This window comes from Ambystoma mexicanum, chromosome 5q (genome assembly GCF_040938575.1).
Source record: "Ambystoma mexicanum isolate Mex_15411 chromosome 5q, UKY_AmexF1_1, whole genome shotgun sequence".
Taxonomy (NCBI): Eukaryota; Metazoa; Chordata; class Amphibia; order Caudata; family Ambystomatidae; genus Ambystoma; species Ambystoma mexicanum.
This window is the reverse complement of record NC_090933.1, coordinates 789,396,345-789,414,795: the sequence shown is the minus strand read 5'-3', so window position 1 is coordinate 789,414,795 and position 18,451 is coordinate 789,396,345.

Sequence of the window (18,451 nt, the reverse complement as noted above, 5' to 3'; positions counted from 1 at the left end):
GCGCTGCAGTCTGCAGAGACCCGGAGCCGATGGCACAGCGCTGCGTGTGCCTCCCGGAAAGAAGGTAGGAAGGGCCGCTGTTCCGAGAGGGAGCGGACGGATCCCCCCTTCCCCCAGCTGGAGTGTGGGATCCCCGGACCGGAGAACATCCTTTCCACTCCTCTCCCCCCCAGCCTCGTTGGGGTAACGGCTTGCCGTTGGACTGGCGGGGAGGCCGGGACTCCGCTCTGGGGTAGAGGCAAGAGTGTCAGTTCGGCGTGAAGCAGCCTCCCCCTGTGAGTAACACTGGCATTGCGGCCCACGGCCGATCCTGTCCTCGCCCCCCACCCCCGTGGGGAGAACTGGAGAAAATCCACATCCCGCGTACTAGGCAGAGAGGCAACAATAGATCTGGAACTGGCGCCGGTGGCAGCTGGGGGCATTTCAAGGGAATAGCACGTAGCACGCGGTCTGTGCCTCCTGGGGTCCGATAGCCCTCCACACTGACCGGTTTTCGGCCAGGTACGGCCCTCACCCCCTACAGGGACACTCCTGAAAGTACTCAAACACAACTCCTACATCGGCAGCTACCGAGAAGCGAAACAGGCACGGAATCGCATCAGAGAGCACGAAGCATCAAACCCACTTCGCCCCAGTCAAGGTGTGCAGGCAAAGGGACAGTGCGGGTGACACCCCCCGCTCTACAGTGGTGTCACATTAGCTGGACAGTGCCATTAGGGAGAGGTGGTTACACAGTGCCTGGACCGTTCAGAGCTACCCTGCAAGACACCTCCAAGGCGGACTCACAGGAGGCCCCTTGCGGGGGCGCGGCAGCACGTTTCAGCCAGCATAGCAATCGCTTATCTAAGTAATACCTGTGAAATCAGTTAAAGAGCTTAATAGGGCAAGCTCCCACACACTATACCGCCACCTCCCACGCTACAGAATGGGGAAAGACAAACCGCGGAAATCGAGCATACAAAGCAGAATGGACCAATATGCTTTCGCCACGACATCTCAACCGACGAATCAAGCACCGTTGTCAAACTCTCCAGACGCGGAGGATGCCCTCTCTCTGAAAGATGTAATGGCGGCCATTGTGATTTCCCGCACCTCCATGGAAATGAAAATAGACAGTATAGCGGTGGATGTGTCCTTCCTTCGCCATGACCTGCAAAAACTCACTTCCCGCATGGGGGAAGCGGAAAAACGAATCTCAGGTACGGAAGACAACATTAGCAATATTAACCAACAATTGTCACAGACACTGCGCCGGTTGAAGACCCTAGAGGCCAGAGTGGATGAGGGAGAGGGCAGGTCTCGCCGCAACAACGTACGTATCCTCGGAATCCCGGAGGGGACAGAGGGACCGAGCATGGAACGGTTCCTGGAACAGTGGCTAGCGGACATTTATGACCCACATTCCTTTTCCAAATTCTTCTCAGTAGAACGTGCCCACAGTATACCTTCTGGCGGACATGGAACCAGTGGCTCTAGAACAAGCAGTGGAGCCCGCCGAGCACAAGCCAGGACGATGCGAATGAGTATTGTGAAAAGAGTTGTGGGCCACCACTTCTTGGAAGGTAACCGGAACCAGAATATTGGAAGTAAAGCAAACACATCGCCCTGGAAACAACCTCATCTTGCCTCTCATATGCTAAAATTATGCAATACAACTGTCTCCAGTGGGACCTCGGGTTGATGCAAGACCAAGATGCATTTAGGCCCCCCTCGTTCCCTTACCGCTCGTTCTCCTCTTGCAGCACCAACAGGCCAGAGACACTGAGAATATGGCCGAGGCAAAGCCTGTGAAGCACTCTCAACCCTAGCCACAAATAACATCACAAAACCAATGTAGCAACGGCGGCCACCCGAGGCCACCTCCCAGAAACTTATACTGTGACTACGAACAGTCAGTTTGGTAACGGAACAACCAAAGTAAGACAGTTGGAGATTGGTTAAAGCAGAAGCACGGAGATTTGGGTAATGGTTATTAGTTAATGAGTTACCTGTCCGTTTGACAAGGTGTTGGATTGTTGTATTGGGTGACAGATGCTTCAGGTTGGGTGGAGTATAGGGTGGGGGTGGGAGGGTCAGAGTTGTTACGTTAAAAATTGCACCAAGTTCAAGAGGTACATAGCAATAACTCCCTCGCGTGTGACCCGCATGGAACGAAAGAGCAAACAAGTCTTGACAATGAACCAACAGATGTACGATCCAGTTCAATCCCTGCCCGGGTTGGTGGATCATGGAACACCCTTAGATATACAATATACTGACACCACACATGCACAAGTTACATGGCACAGAGCACCAACGTAGATAAAAGCAGAGCCATCCGAGTGATGACATGGAACGTAAACGGGCTCGGAAAAAGTATTAAAAGACGCCTAGTCCAACAAGCACTGAACCGTCACTCACCAGATGTGGCCTTCTTAACAGAGACACATCTGGCGGGCACAAAATGCACACTGTTTAGACGCACAAACTACCGACAAGCCTTTAATGCCGGATTCACCATGGGATTACGTGGGGTATTGATCCTAGTACACAAAAGACTCCCCTATAGCCCCACTGCAGTCACCCAGGACCAGGGAGGTAGATATGTACACATGATAGGAACCCTTTGGGAATGCACTATCTCTATGATCGCTGTATATGCACCACCTAACCTCCTAACCCCTATGACTAACGATATTACACCCCTGATTGTTGACAACAGTGAAGGCCTCACGTTGATTGGAGGAGACTTTAGTGAAGTCATGAACACAGAGTTGGATAGGACACATGTACGATCCAGAAATCCAGACATATGCACTAAACTCGCCACATTTACCAATGCACTGGGGTTACACTCCGGTGCACACGCTTCGCTATCCAGGTTGGATTATTTCTTCCTACCAATGTGTAACATACATGAGGCATGTGAGGCACAACTGCTCCCCAGAGGTATCTCAGATCATTCCCCACTCATGTTGACGATTAAGACCAGCAGGCCACTCCCCCCACCCAGTTGGAGACTGAATGGTTATTACCTGGGATTTCCCGAATTGGTGGAACACATACAAAAGGTTACCGAAACATACTTTGAAACAAATACTGACTCTGTGGACAGCCCAACAACTCTATGGGAGGCACTAAAAGCAGTATTAAGGGGCAAAATCATAACCTGGACTGCAGCCTACAAGAAAAAACGCCTTGAAGCGATACGTGCAGCTGAAGCCAATCTACGGAACGCAGAATCTGCTCACCTGGCCTATGACCTACCCGAGACACAACGTGCACTGCAGTTAGCACAGAAACAACTACAGCACATAGCCTTAGACAACGCAAAACAAGCGCATGCAGCAATGCGAGCGGAAATATATGAAACTGGGAACAAGGCAGGGAAAATACTGGCATGGTTGGGGCACAGGGACTTAGGCCTCACCCAAGTTAGGAAACTAACAACAGAAGAACCAGACCCACTAGTAACAGACCAGGACATAGCAGAGGGATTTGCTAAATATTACGCTGAACTGTTTGGTGCACCAACTGCACCGCCACCGACCGATATATTAGAAGAAATTACCCTTCCTACCCTAGAAGAGCAACAGGCGGTCCTACTAGAACAAGAAATCACAGAGGAAGAAGTAACCTGTGAAATGCCAGAACTCCAATCAGGGAAGACCCCAGGCCTGAACGGTTTTCCTGTTGAAATATGGAAAAAAATAGGTGTGAACATAATCTCTCCACAACTACTGCACCTATTTCAACACTTGCACTCGCAGGGTTGCCTCCCCCCAGACCTCAGAAAAGCTACAATAATAGTTTTGCCAAAAGCAGATAAGCCACCTGACAAGTGCAGTTCCTACAGACCCATCTCTCTTATAAACTGCAAGGCCAAAATACTTGCGAAGGTACTGGCTAATCGGCTGCAGCAAGTCATACACACACTAGTACACCCGGACCAATGTGGATTTATGCCACAAAGATCCACCAGGCAAAATATATATAGATTACACACAGCACTAGAAAAAACACCTAAGCTACAAAACTCCCTAGCCCTACTGTCAATAGATTTCGAAAAGGCTTTCGACTCTGTGCACTGGGAGGCAATTTGGGAAATTATGCGACGAATGGGCATAGGCCCTTACTTCATGAGTTGGGTTAAACTACTATACCACCTTCCAGTAGCAGTAACAAGAGTTAATGGGTATACTTCCGAACCCTTCCAGCTAGGTAAAGGCACGCGACAAGGCTGCCCCTATCAGCTTTGATTTTTGCGTTAGCAATTGAACCTTTAGCAATCCTGTTAAGATCCATGCAAACATGGAGTGGCTTCAGGTGGGCGGACGGCTGGGAAGACAGAGTGTCCTTATACGCGGATGATCTGTTAATTTATCTGGCGGACCCGCAAGTTTCCTGTCCCGTTGTGTCGCACTTACTAGAGAGATACGGCGTGTTCAGCGGACTCCGCATCAACTGGTCAAAGTCCATACTATTCCCGGTGAAGTATATAGATATTGCAATGCCCCTACCGTATTGAAAGGGAACTATTCAGATACCTCGGTATACAAATCACACACAAACTAACGGACTATGTGGGAAAAAACTTACATCCAGTGGCGACCAGGTTCAAGGATGATGTTCGGCACGGGATGTCCCTACCACTCACATTGCTGGGACGTGCGGCACTCTTCAAAATGATGGCCCTTCACCGTATTCTTTACGTACTACAAAATGCACCACTACCAATAGCACCCAGTGAGTTCCATAAAATAGACCAAACAATTAGGAGGTTGTTGTGGAAAGGGCGGCACCCACGAATGGCACTTACTACCTTACAAAGATCATATATGGGAGGGCGGGATTGGACTCCCCCGGCTACAGACCTATTACTGGGCCAGTCAAATGGCAATAGTGTATCATAAATTGCATGGTGATACCACTCTACCGCATAACATAATACAGGACACCGACGCACAAGAAAGACCCATCATGAGCCTTCTCTGCCGGAAAAGAGAGCGATCCACTGACCCATCCATGTTGTCACATATAACCCTAGTCTGGGCAGATACACATAAGTACCTAGGTTGGGATAAAAAACTAACTCTAGCACAACCACTCTGGAACAACAGACATCTCCCAGAGGTGACCAAACTCCCTAAATGGCAAGCATGGGCCCAACTAGGTATTATGAAAATTGGCGATGTGATGAAAGAAAATGTAATAATAGCATTTGCGGATCTGGCTGCCACCTTTCCACCCCCACCCAACGAACAATACCACTATATCCAGCTCAAACATGCGTTGCAGGCTCACCTCCCTGAATTGGGTGACATACCTAATTACTCTCCACTAGAACGTAACGTAGTCCCAGAATTGCTTAAACAGAAAGTCACATCGACTATGTACAGTGCTATTAACTCCTTTGCTACGAAAGAGCTGTTGAGCCTGAAAGCCAAGTGGGAGAGGGAGGTAGGTGATATACTCCCAGAGGAATGTGGGTCTGCGTTGATGTACCCCAGAGAATAAACTATCTTCTCCAGGTTTAGATTAATTCAACTGAAGATACTACATAGGATTTATTACCCAAGGGAGGCACTGTTCAAGTGGGGAAAGGCTACGAATCCATACTGTTTGCGATGTAAGAGGGAGGAAGGCTCCTATTATAATATTCTGTGGGACTGTGCCATCATTCAACAATACTGGCAACAGTGCTCTGATGAACTGTCAAGGGTAATGGGAAAGAGGATACTTGTAAATCCAAAGCAATTACTGCTGGGGATAGAAGGAGACATTGATCTAACGAGGTATGAGAGAGCGTTCTTATCTACCACCACAGCGATACTTAAAAGGAACATAGCGCAACTTTGGGGCTCCGAGAGGCCACCGAGCTTTGAACAATGGATCACGGATGTGGATATCTGCATTGCGATGGAAAAAAGAGTTTATACTGCTAGGGGGTGCCCAGAAAAAGCACCAAAAATATGGTAAAGTTGGGAAGTGGCGCACTAAAAGTAACTTATAATAATGAACCGTTACGCTATCCAGAGACTTGCAAATGAACTGGTGGGTGTAATACAAAAGGGACAAAATGTTGTGGCATGTTTTGAAGCTCGTTGGTAAGGGACCACAGCGGGGAGTTGTTGGCGGGCGGGTATGGGAAGTTTTGTTTACCCCGCTGTATGTGGCTGTATGTTTTGTGTTTCCAAAAACCAATAAAATGTTGTATTAAAAAAAAACATGTTTTTGTTAGTCAATTTCATAGGTTTTGAGTCCAACGTGCCCAGAAAGTGAGGGGTGGTAATAAAAAGTGGTAACAAACAGCAAAGACAAAAAAATTATACAAACAACAGCAAGTGCGTGAACAGGAAGGGGAAAAAGTTGTAGCTGTACAAACCTGTACTTTCACAACAAAGTGTACAAAGGAGAGGGTATGTGGCATAATGGAACATATCAACAAGATAAGGAACATTTGCCTTCTTCAATGTTACCACACACCTGCTGCACAATCAAACAAAGTACAAAGAGGCAGAGGAGCAGACGACAACTACCAAAAACAGAATGTCAGAGCAACATGGTATGTACACAAAAGTTTATGTTGTAATTGCACAGGTCCGGTAGTGTACAATAGTAGCAAAGCATGATGTTTTCTATTTGTGGGCAGCAATGGCTTCCACCCTAGAATGGCGGTAGGAGAATTATCCGCATGAAGAAATGAGTGATGATGATAGGCCCATTGTTACCCGATCCACTGTGAAAAGGGAAAGAGTTACTGCAAGGGCAAGCATCCTTGATTGGCTGGAGGAGAATTTCCCGCTTGACCAAATAAGTGAGCATAGTAACTCCATAGGTAGAGATGAACACAATCACAATGTAATACTTCATGTGAATTAACCACATTTGTTGTCTTTTAACAGAACATACCGGACTGCAAAGCAGTACACCAGAAGCAGCACCTTTTCCACAGGAACATACGGGCACCGAAACTGAAGTAAACACTGGGCATGTACAAGTGGACCGCCTGGACTCCAAAATCGATCAGTTGCTCCTCCAATTTTCCACCTTGAGAAATTTTGTAGAAGAACATATAATGGAGAAAATAAGATATCAGTGCCCAACTTGCACATGCCCGCCTTCCACATTTTCCAGCCCCCCTTCCCTGCAAATTGAGGGTCATGAGAGACGCTTCGATGAGACCTCAATCCCTTCTTCGCCTCACAAATAGCTTATTGAAATGGGAAAATCCCCAATATATGTATCTGTTTCTTGACCCTCTTCCCTTTCCGAATAGTCGCTACAAATGTGTGCGAATAAAGATTGATATGTTAATTTGTACTGATTGTGTATGTCCCTTTTTTTTCGTTTAACAAGGCCATTGTAAGTGTAAAGGGCACAGCACTAGTGGGGATAATTGCAAGTGAGAAAAATGGAGGAGGCGGAATACCGCCACACCTGGGTGCCCTATGCGCAATCACAAAAAAAACATTAGTAGGACGCAACTACGTGCTGCATGTTTGCATGCACACAACTGCCTGAAGATAGTTTCAGGAGTGTCCGTTTATCTGTGGCACAACTGTGCACATGCGCATATCACCTATGGCGCCTGGTAACACTGTCCCTGGTGAACATAAGCGAATAAACGTGTGATGTAGTTGTACTAGCTGGAAGCGTGCACCCATGTCCTGCAAGTATTTTTGCACGTAAACATTCCACCTACTGTATCATTCTCACAGCAAGCGTACGTAGAAATGTACAAAGCGCGTGTGCCATATGTTTAAGTAGTCCTGGGATGCCAAGAGTATTGGTAGGAGAACTATGCATGTGGCCACAGAGTATAACTGCCAATATACGTCCGGCAGACAAGCATGCACATGGAGAACAATGGCGATGTCTCCATGGTAACGGATCAACAGTGAGCGTGGGCCCTTAATTTGGCGGACATGACCCAGATCCGTACACATCTAAAGAGAACATTTTTCTGCAATGTATGGAGTGTTACAGTGATAATGCACCCTTACAGATACCCTCCACTCTTCCTTCTACATGTAGATATTGTAGGAAAAGAGTTAGTGCCACTTTGTGGTGTCATGTGCTCCACATCAGCCCTATAAAAGGGCACAACGCACAAGTGCTCTGTTTGGCTTTCTACAGAAGAGCACCGGTGCACATTGGTTGGGGCAGAAATTACTTTCTCACCAATTGTGTGCCTGCAAACTATTTCTGCAAGTAATGGCCACTAGAGTTTCTGCTACTTTCTCTAACTCAGTAGCTTCCACACCCTCACCACCAACACCTCCTTCTGAAAGTCCTGAGCAAGGGGACAGGCTTCATAATGTGGAGGGACATTGAAAAGGAAATGAAAATAAAGTAGAAGGAATCCCCGTTGCCTACAGCCAGCGTCAATCTTGGATGTAGAAATGATTTAGGACCGTTAGAGATGTGCCAAAATCTCGTGCAAACCAGGTGAAGTACACTGAGTGCCACATAGTACGCAGTCGTGGAAAATCTGGCTTGTACAGCTATAGCACCACCTCTATGTGGCGGCACCTGAAAGCAAACCACCAGGCAGCTATTCGGAGGGTTGTCCCCTTTGAAGCATGCAGTGGGTTATTGTACTCTTTAGCATCCTCTGCATCTGCTCCTGCCACCACTAGGGATACTCCAGTGGGCCACCGCGTCTCGCAAGCAGCATTGGAGGACATACGCAGTGCAACATACCCCTACCTTTCAAAGGTCACTGTATTGTGCATATACTGCAATGCGGTACTGTGTAGGGGAGAACATTTGCGAAGTGCTTTTGAGGCTTCGGTCCGGGAGCATGACAAACACTTCCCCCTACCCAAGTAAAGTGCACCCCACATCCTCTGCTCTCCACGTACGATTTCTTATCCCTGTGGTTGGTACTCTTTGCCAAATCTCCCTTCCACTGCTGGCTTTTCTGACATGTCTTATAACAATAGGAAAAATGCTACACAGCCAGAAGGTGGGGGGAACAAAAAGGCTCTTTTCAGAGCCACCTTGCACTGTTCAAAAATAGAAGTTGAGTGCAAGCATGCAGGCGATGACGCTGCCTATAAGCGCAGCGTACAGAGATGGCAACAATGTGCGGCAGAACGCTGCCAAAAGCATTGTACGCATTTGCTAAAAGAAGTGGTAGCCCTTAAAAGGGCCTTTTTGTGCTGTTTGTATTTTCAACGTTAAAAGTAGTGAACAACCGCAGAGAAAATGCATCCTACACTTGCAGGAAGCGCTGCACCGCATTTTGGATGTTACACAGAAAGAACTCATTGCCAGCATCAGTCAGATTAACTCCATCTGAATGAAAAATGTTCCTACTACGAAACGTAATGTTTTCATTGTGGAAGCAGAACATGCCAACATCGCGCAAAAAAGCGCAAACAGCCTTGTTCACATTGTGGTTCACAGAAGGAAGAAACGCAGCCACATCTGTCTCTAGGCAAAGCAAGCAAAAATTATGTATGATTTTGGAAACATTTCCATGAGTTGCCGAAATGTATCCTTCATTGCAAACTGCAGTGAAATGCCGGTAACACGCCCTAAACTGTTCCCTCCACAATGAACAACAATAATGTCTGGATGAGCAAGCATCACCAAATTGGCACAAAGAGGACCCACATGGAACCACTGCATCCCACGTATTCCGTACCAGTGCACATCGACATTATGGAAACTAAGGTGTGCTGCTAGTGCACAACGTTCTGAGTAAACTTGTTCCCAATGTATCCACGAGTCACCCAACAGCCATATAGTCTGCCTACTGAATGTCCCCGTAGCCATGTCCACTCCTCTTGGCAAACAGACATTCTGGCACAATCTGTTGCTACACACCACACCCACAATTTCATATTGACCAATCCCAACTCCTCCACAGTCCCATTTACATTGCAGGCACCCCTCAAAAGACCTGGATTTAGCATGTGTGCACCACCAAAAGGCGTGGCTTTCGCCAAACTATTACCCTGTATATGGGACTGCAGAAACACATTTTAAGCATCATAGAAAGTGGGTGTCTTCCTAGAAGTTGTGCAATGTGTTTTTCTTCTCATTTTGCTAATGGGACATGTAAAGAAACACCTTTTTGTGTGCACCTTTTTAGGGGTTGCTCTCGGTTTGTCCTCCGTACAGTACTACACGTGTGTCTGCAGCGTACATTGTATATAGTGCAACAGATTACAAATTGCAGTAGGGGGAAAAAAATGTCACCGCCACTGACAAATGTCACACTACAAGCCCTAACATTTTTATGGGTACAAAAGAACATCCTATCATGGAACATAAAAGCAAATATACACGTGAATCGCTAAACCGTAGACACATTTCCACAGCAAGCACATTACAAATGACAGGATTTCCCTAACTACCGCGAGGGCCACAGCCCAGTAAAGCAGGACCAGTCCTTCTTCCCTTTCAAGTACTCATTCAGCAGCACTCACGATTGGTTACTGTTAAAGTATTACATACGCATCGACCAATTACTTACAAAAACTGTGCATGTAATGCTATCACATCTATTGAACAGTGCGTAACAGCCGTTAAAAATGTAGAGGTCAAATATCCTGTAAATTATAAGCACCTGCACGAGAAAGTACTGTACAACGATCTATGCGTTCTGCACCCACAAACATCAGCATCACTACCCATCACCACACCCAATAGGTATTACTATTTTTTCTAAAATACAGTGCCAACTGTATTATACGTGCGTAGAAACAGTGTACCTAGGATTAAATCTCCATAACATACTCGAAATGTGTACTGTTATGTCTCCCCTCACCTACCGTTAAATCGCTCCTACAGTGGAAGGAGGTGCCAAAGGTTCCATTTGCCCACAACAGGCATTGGTATACGAAAAAGGTTACTCTGTTCTTTTGTTCCGTCATTTCTACAATGCTTTTCCCCTCCTAGCAAATTTGTACAAATCACACACAAAACTATCAGGCAGCCTTTCCAACCAAACTATTCAAAGTGCATACATTTCAAGCATAACAACAGTTTCCACCCGAACGTTATACATAACAACAGCAGTTAAGCAATAAAAAAAGTTATCACCAAATTCACAACAGTAACATTCATAAATGTGCATAATGAAATTAAAACCCAAAAGCAATGCCTGCACATATGTACTAATGCAAAGAACTGCATGCAAATGGACACCCAAAAACATTGTGCTTTGCACTCTGTACATGTTTCTGCACCTTTTGTCTCATCCTTCCACAATGCGCAGTGCCTCATTTTTGAAGTAATTAGGCCTACACTAATACACACACGTTTTCCATAACAAGTGATACACTAAACTCCCAAATAGCCCACTTAATCCCTTAACAAACATGCTTATACTCCCAAGCGCCCTTCATACTGTACACCTTCCATTTATACACACACACTCTGCAATCAACAAAGTAATTGCACTATTGTTGTACTGTAGCATACTGTAGCATATAGATATGTGCTCATTCAGCAGTATGTACTTCATTGTTACTGATCACACCTCAGGTGCTAAGTGTTTGTTATGTCGCCACCATTAGAATAATGCCCACATACTGACATAGTGTCCCCAACATAACCATACACACCACTGCACAGCCACACACTTGCAGTTAAATAGCTGCCTACCCTCCCATTCACCCATTGATGCACATAAACATGTGAAAATGTGCACACCCACACTTCCCTTTCTTCGCCAACAGCTATTACACAATGCCTACCAAACGGCAATTCTGTAGAAAGCAATGCAGAAATAGAGCCACGCAACCTACAAACACAGAAAGTAGCCATCCACTGCAATCTCAACGTGAACAGAAAGGTGAAGGAGAAGAGATAATTCAGTCATTAAGGAAAACAGATGCATCTCCCAGTAAAAACAGTGTAGGTGATCTGGCAAAATGTGAGAATGTAAAGAAAACCACTAAATACAGTGCAACGCACACTACTGCTAAGCAAGCATGTACAAATGGTAATGTAATCACAAGCAAACATTCTAAAAAAGTAATTTTACAAAAAGAATCCACCACAGAGTCCTTCAGAACCTTACAAGTAGAGGGCTGGAATCACGCTCAACCCTCAAAACCTAGCGCAGAAAAGTAATCCTAGAAGCTCTTGAAGACAGTGCTATAATCGTGAAGCGGAAATTGTTTATAGTAATTTTGAAGAGAATAAAACCACTAACAAGATTAATTGGTAAATTGCAAGCACTACTTCGAAACAAATGCAATGTGAGCATAGATACCTAGACACATGCAAAACCTGACAATAACCAAAGGCCTTCAAGGGCAATTAGTAATAATTTGGAACTCTTTCCACTGCCAAACGCACTACAGCAGCTTAAGTTGTATGAGAGCATTATAATACAAACAGTGCACCCATTTCAAGCAATAATATGTCTTCAACCAAAAACTGCAAAATTACCTCCCACCGAATCACTGAAAGGCATTCTTGGTAAAGTAGTTTATTTACTGTTATTTCTCAAAGAAAATGCAGGCACGCTAAGAGTGCAAAGGCCAATACACAAATCTTTGATTATCCTGGTAAATGGTGTACCTACAAAAGACAAAAAAATGTGGCAACACCTAGTGGACTTGACCGAAGTTATAGAGGCATTACAGTACCTTAAAGAAAACAATGAAACTAAAAGGACATGAACGTTCAAGAAAACCTGAGAGAAACAACCAAAATAATTCAGGTCTCCTCAAAAAGTGGCCAATTTGAACGTCTAGATCCTACTGCAGCCTCCAGTATTTTAGACCACTACACAATTCACCCACTGCACTCCAAAGACACCATAGGCGATGAACTAGAAACATATAAAATGCGGCAAGCCAAAGGAGTGCCAATCAGTACATGGGAAAAAAGTGTGGAAGCACGAGAATTTCCTCTATTCTTCCCTAATGGAAATGATGAAAGAAACACACAAATAACAGCATCAGAATACCGCTGTTTACGAATGTATTCTGAAGACCCTAGATTTAGACAGAACATGAAGTACATATTCCACCTGCCCTTTGAAAGTGAACTAGCAACGCTATTTTATGGAGTTGACCAAAGGCTCCCATTTCCAAAACATGCCTGCTACACAACTACTTCAAAAGGTGCAAGAGAAGGACGAAGTTTTACAGTCAAGCGTTACAAATCTCTTGACAAACATGTGTGGTACCAAAGAGTACTGGTTCCGATGGCACGCAGGCATGCAGATGTACAGTGTATGCTATGCAACCTTGGCCCTCCCACACGGTTTGTCACTTTTAAGTTGTGCTGAGTATGCATGGGAAGACTTGCACACTTTCCTACGCATAGCAAACAAAAACAAAACTGGTGTAGACATGAAAACACCTGGAGAGCTATGCTCTCTCGATCCAGGAAATGTTTCACGCTACTTTCATCATCACTTCCTTGCCATGCTGCACTTCATTTGCAATAAAGAACTTCCTCCCCTCAGAGAAGTGGAACACTTCTTTTGGAGAAAAGAATATCAAGCCAAAGGAGCACCACACATCCACATGCTTTTGTGGATTATAAATGCTCATAAATTGAGTGAGGAAAGTAAAGAAACTGTTTAGCAGTTCATTCACAAATATGTCACTTGCGAAACCCTTTGGAAAGTACCCATAGTGACCTATGAGCATACATTTTTCAATTCCAAAGACACAAGTGTGGCAAGTATTGTCGACGCAAATATTAGAACAGAGGCAAATACTACACCAAATGCCACTTTGGTTTCCCTAGACCAGTTTCAACAACAGGCCAAGTAAACAGCTTCATGTCTTCAGTTCAACACAGTGTGAAAGGAAAATCTCCTAAAACACATACTGCATAAAAAGGAGTGAAGCATCAAAGTACATCAATGATTATAATGCAATTATTGCCCTCTTATAGAATGCCAATGTTGATGTACAGTACATTGCAGACAATTAAACTGCAGTTGCACAATATGTCACCGCCTACTTAACCAAAGAAGAGAAAACAGAGCTCAAAGACTTCTGGGATGACATATCCTCTGACAAAACACTGGCTCAAAAATTGTACAGCTTTGGCATTAAAATGCTGTCCCGTAGAGGATGTGGCAGCTACGAAGCCGCTGAACGCTTAACCGGCACAGCCTTATATGGGAAATCTGACAACATAGTGTGGCTAAGCCTTTGGCCTGCTGCATCCAGAAGAAGAGTACTTAAATTGTCCGAAGACATACAAACAATAGCCAAAAGGGATCCCAACAGCCAGGACATTTTGAAGAACAACTTATTGGACACAAACTACCCAAACAGAAGTAGTACTTTAGAAGTCTTGTGCTTGTACCAGGTAGCCCAAATCTTCTCATACAAAAACAACATTACACCAAATGAGGAAAAAGGTAGAAACAGAGTGGAAAGTTGTGATGGCAGCCTGGTGAGACTTACCAAATGCAGCCTAATTAATCATATGAAGTTGTCCTTAAAAACTCCTCAACACAAAAAACTGTCCTACATGGCTCTACTGCAACTTTTCAAACCATGGGGAAAAGAAGATTTATTAGCCACCTACACCTCCTATGAAGATGCTTTCAAAGCCACTGAAAGTACAATTACAGATGAAAACTTTACACGGTACAACACCATATTGGACAGTGAACGCCAACAAGAAGAAGAATTTCAAGTACAACTAACTGTAGACAGTAAACATGCACAAACAGGCAGCCAAGAAACACTTTGAGAGCCACTCATAGCAAATGAGGCAGAATTAGCCATGACGGAGTAACCACCACAATGCTTCAGTATGAGCACTCTACAGCAGAGTTGGAAGTACTGAAATCCCAACTAAACGATGAACAGCGTACCATTTAAGTAGAAGGAAGTGAAACCATTGAACATGGTATACAGCACAAAAATAAAATTTGCACCTGTAACAACTACAAACCTGTACTGCTGTATGTAAGTGGTGAAGCTGGGTTAGGTAAAACATTCTTAATAAAAACTATCAGTAAATACTTCCAACAATTAACAAACAACAACCTTTCTGCGGTTATAACCGCCCCTACAGATTTGGCTGCCTGGCTGCCTACAACATAGGTGGAGTTACTCTACACCAATTGCTACTCCTTCCAGTAGAACACCAAAACAAATCAGAGTACCATAAACTTTCAGCAGAATCTGCTATGGAGCTATGCAGAGTTTTGAAACAAATGAAAATGCTCCTAATTGATGAGGTGAGCATGGTGTCCAACCTAATGTTGGCTTTGATTCACCTCAGATTGCAAGAGGTACTTAAAACAGACTGCAAAGAACTTTTTGGAGGAAAACATTGTTTTCGTAGATATCCTTCAATCGATACCAGTCAAAGGTGAACCTATCTTCAAATCCTTAGGACACAAACAGTGCCGGAAGCATTGGGAATGTAAATCGTTGGCAACATTTCCAATACAAAGAACTAACTCAAAACATGCGTCAGTCTGCAGACCTCACCTATGCCAACATTTAAAAAAAAACATACTGATTGGTGTACTATCAAAGGAGGAGCAGTCTACCCTCAATGGTAGATGCATCCATGAGCTGTACGGGCGTAACACATGTGCTACTGATGTCATGGAACAATTAGCTCAGAAAAATGTCAGCTGTATGGCCTTAATGATAACTCTAGCAAGCTGGGCCCAGTTTAATGCAACAATGCTGCAAAAAGAGGAACAACCACTAGTGCAAATTCACTCCAACACAGCTGGTTTGAAGAAAATGTTCACTTTATGTGTCAACAGTAGAGTTATGCTATAATGTTCACTTTATGTGTCAAAAGTAGAGTTATGCTATAGTGTAACATAGACGTAAAGCAAGGTTTAGTTAATGGAGCAATTGGTAGAGTTGTTAGCTTCCAGACATACCCACGGGACAACAGCATTCAGTTTGTAAACATCATGTTTGATAAACTTTCAGAAATCAAAAATATAGGACGCACAACTGCGAGATTCCTTCTTTTCAAAGACATATTTGTACGCAGAGAACAGCTTTCTCACTCACTAGCTCATGCATTAACTATTCATAAATTGCAAGGTCTAACCTTAGATCAAACATTGATTGATACTGGCAACACAATCTTCAAAGAAGGCATGCATTACGTAGCACTGTCATGGCTATGTATACTGAAAGGACTTGATCTAGTTAATTTTGATGCAACTGCAGTCAGTGCAGAAATTCCTTGCATCATAGAGTACAATAGACTATGTGAATTGTACGCACCCCATCTAAAAAAGTACCCTAGTGCTCAGAAAACAAAAGGTTTGAAAAAAGGCTCATTCCATCAGAAGTACTAAATGATTTTCCACACTACCATCAAAGAAATTGAAAGAAACTCATACTACATCAACTACCAAAAGCACATACAAAAGGAATAAAAAAGACAAACCATTTCCCAACTCCACCCACAAAAAGAAATGCCTCTGCAAACAAACCACGTACCCTTCAATCAAAGGGCTCAGACACAGAAGTACCTGGACCATTCAAATGTTCCACTACAACAGATTTTAATTGCTATGCAAATGTAACAATCAATGTTTTATTCCAAATACCAGCAGTTGTTGAAAACATTTATTTAAACGGCGCAGACCAGTTGTGTTTGCAAATGCTCGTCCTTCACTGAAATGCAGTAAGTAATCCTGACACCATTTACAGTGTCTGTAATAAGGAATAAGGCAAGAATTGGACTACAGTGCTGGAATGGTGAAATTCACTTTAAACCGACAAGAAGATCCACAGGAATTCCTAATGTACTTACTACACGTACTGGAAAGAAAAAACATTCTTATAAATGATACCTTTCACATTTCCTACATGCGGAAACATACATGTACTCTTCGCAACCGTGCCATTGAGGAGCAAGTCCCTAAGAAATTCTTTGTGTATGTATCAATACTTAACTGTGACTTCATTCCATTTCAGCAACTGGTGCAAAATGCAAACGACAGCAGGTGGTGTATGTTGTGCAATTCTGATATTCGCTCGATGCTACATATACACTCACATAGTCAATATGTGATATTAATTCTCTTAAGATAAAATGCTGACGACACCAGAAACAACTGCAAACTTAATGCCTTCACACACGGACAGGTATCACTTGGCAAAAAAACCTTCACACATGTAGCCATAATCTACCACACAGGGGACTCCTCCAATGGAGGACACTATGCAGCATACATTAGAAAGCAATCGTCATGGTGGGAGTGCAATGACACTTCCATATGTGCAAAGCACAGACCACCTGCAAATCTTGCAAATGCCTACTTGATATTCTTGAAGCCACAATGTACTTGTTGATGTACAAACCTACTATACCTTACTCCTCAACACAAACCAGTACCTTCGTAAGTGGACAAAAAATGTTTTTCCTTCCACACTATCGACCTAAAGCAACGTACCATATTGGAAGCTTTGACGAAATGCACTACAGTATCTGTTGGACAATTTTTCCCCAATGAACGCAAGGAGTACAGTCACACAAACAATACGTGTACACCGAGCACAGTACCAGTATTTTTCACTGGATACGTGGAAGGGAAAGTGCTAAGTATGAGGGTTCAAAACTATCCTCAGCAACCTCTCAAATCACCACTTACGCAAGTCAGTTACCAGCTCTCCAAGGATAGTCATACAACTCCAACACATATGGACGTATCACCACGTAAATCCACAATTGGACAGTACCACTTCAAAATGTACACAGATGTCCAAGTAACCACAGGAATGCACAAGCTTCTCTGAGTACACTTTACGAACGGGACACTGTAAACAGTTAGAATACACCACCTGCTATCTAACTGCTACCTGAATACGACAATGTTATTCACAGCATCACAACTACCCAACTCAACTTTCAACAACTACTGTGCTACAAACATAGCTTCAAACACTTCCAACGTATGAGCAGTTACAGTACACCAACAGGTACCTAACTACCATCAGAATTCTTCACTAGCACAGAACAATGTCATAATGCTTACAAACCACCAGCAGCAACCAAACGCATAAACAAACAGTGGTACCAAAAGGAAGCGGGTAAACATTTACAAATCACCACCTGCTATACAACACCTCCCATCCTACCAACATGTAAATCCAGATATCATACACCATTACATTTACTCCTACTTCAAGAGTACACCTTAAAAAGTGCTGTAACCACTCCAAACGTCACTATATTTCATTGTACACCATAGTAGCAACAGCATTTAAAAGTTTTTTTCTTTATCCAGCATGGATTTTTTTCCCCACAGACCCAATGAGTATGCAAAGAACCACAGTAACTGCACTAATTGTACAGTACACTGGTTCAAAGCATAGTACTTAGGAAGTACTAGTTATGAGGGTCCACAAAATAAAGAAATGTATGTTATGTAGCGGACTGCAAACTAACAAAATACCTGCGCTAACATCTTCTGTTTTCTTTTCCCACAGATAATGCAGCAACCAGTACCACAACATTTTACACTCCATACACGAAACACAGT